This window comes from Cheilinus undulatus, linkage group 12 (genome assembly GCF_018320785.1).
Source record: "Cheilinus undulatus linkage group 12, ASM1832078v1, whole genome shotgun sequence".
In the NCBI taxonomy this organism is placed as follows: domain Eukaryota; kingdom Metazoa; phylum Chordata; class Actinopteri; order Labriformes; family Labridae; genus Cheilinus; species Cheilinus undulatus.
In genome coordinates this window covers 449,062-451,284 of record NC_054876.1, presented here as the reverse complement: position 1 = coordinate 451,284, position 2,223 = coordinate 449,062, and positions in this window count along the sequence as shown.

Genomic DNA, 2,223 nt, shown 5'->3' with positions numbered 1-2,223 from the left:
TCAGAAGCTTTAGGCAAAGTTTCAGGTAGGTCAAGGCTGCTGATGAAATGTCTGACCTGTAAATAACCGTAAAAATGTTTAGAGGGTATGTCATATTTGTTTCTGACTTGTTCAAATGATAATAACTTATCAGCTTCAAACAGATCTCCAACAATCCTAACACCACAATCATACCAGTTTAGGAAAATATTTGCACCCAAACCAGGAGGGAAGGCCGGGTTGTGGATGATAGGCTGTAAAACAGATGAGGACCCCTTTCTCTGAATAAATTTAACAATCCTCTCCCAGGTTTTGATTGTATTCATTAAAATTGGGCTGCTCTGTACCTCAGCTGGAAGAAGAGATAATTTATTTGTGACGAGACCAATTAAAGAAGGGCAGTGCCAAGTATCAACATGGGTCTCCTGCTTGGAATCAAGAAAATGTCTCAGCCAATCTGACACTATGCGCATGTGGCATGACCAATTATAAAAAGTTAAGTCCGGAATTGACAAACCACCCCTCTCTCTTGGCAATTGCAGTGTTTTAAGACTGAGACATGATTTTTTCCCATGCCAGATAAATTTCAAAATAGCTTTATCAATGTCAGTGAAAACTGATTTATTGATCCTCAGTGGGAGCATTTGCATTGGGTACAGGATTCTTGGGAGAATGTTCATTTTAATTAAACTGACTCTACTAAACCAAGAGAGAGGGAGGTCAAACCACCTAAGAAGATCACTTTTAATAACAGAAATAATGGGAAGAAAATTCATTTTGAACAGATTGCCTTAATTGGCTTAGACCCTGACACCTACTTAGGATGCTTTAGGATACTTTACAGGATGTAAAGCCAGAGTCAGACCACTTAAATGGAAAGTTCAACAAGGTACTTTTGTCCCCTAAGTCCCCCAAATGCAAAGCCTCGGATTTGTCATAATTAATTCTATAACCAGAGAAGCTGCCAAATGCATCTATAATTTTAACAAGGGCAGGAATAGACATTTCAGGCTGAGTCATAAAGAGGATGACATCATCCACATATAGGGCTAGCTTATGAACAGTTCCAGCAAGGCATACACCAGAGATATCTTTAGAGCACCTTACAGCCTCTGCAAGCAGTTCGATAGCCAATGCGAATGGGAGCGGGGACAGGGGGCATCCCTGCCGCGTTCCTCGTCCCAGTTTAAAGGCGTCAGAGGCACAGCCATTTAACCAACACTCTTGCCACTGGGGCACTATAAAGCAGTCTCACCCATTTAATAAAATCAGGTCAAACTCCACCCTGTCGCTAAAGCGTTTGACAGAGTGACAGTTAATATAGTGAGAGAATGTGGGAGAATATAGTGAGAGAATAGTGGGAGAATGTTGTGAGCTACGGTGTAAAAGTGCCTAGAGCGCAAGCATTTAAATAAAATCTTTAGGGGGAAAATTCCCTGTAAGTTTGAAACCCTGTATTTGGGAGACATTTCATTTGATAACTGGACTCTTAAAGATGAAAAGCTGCTGGCAGCAAGCAAAAAGACTATGACTAGAAAATGGTTAAAACCTGAGGCACCCACAATTGAAGAATGGAGCATTATTATTCAGGATATTTACATTCTGGAGAAGCTGTCATTTACTTTCAAGGGTCAATGGGAATCTTTTATCAGGATTTGGTCAAAATGGACAGAATATGTAAATGCTGTAATCTCTGTCAATTGGACATGATTGTAATTTGAAACCATCTACATGATATACATATGTGTAAATGTTTTTTTCCTGATATGAGAAGATATGGAGCAAACCCTATCCTCCTTCCCACTTGTTCCAATTGTTCTTTAATTCTACTAAGAAAATGGATTAGCAGTGATCATTGAGGTGCGGAAATTGAGTTGTATCCGATTGCTTCTCAAAAAATACTAAAAATTACAAGACAATAAGCTCTTTGAGTATTCAGCCCTGATTAGAAAAGTGCTACACAAGTGCAAGTCCATTTACTGTGATTTATTCATTTATCAGCTTCCTGTTTGCATGGCTGGTGCAACAAATGTTCACTGTTTAACACTGCTTCCACTTGGTCAAATTCGTGCTTGTAAGTACTTTTAATCCTCTCTTTGCTTTCTAAAAAAGAATATTATCCTCAACCTCTATGAATTAACCTTTGTTTCTTGTTTCTTATCCTCTAATCTTAACTCCTAAATTTAAAAAACAAAATTGATGTTCAATTTTGTGTGTTTCTCTCTTTTCAGATGTCATCTCACT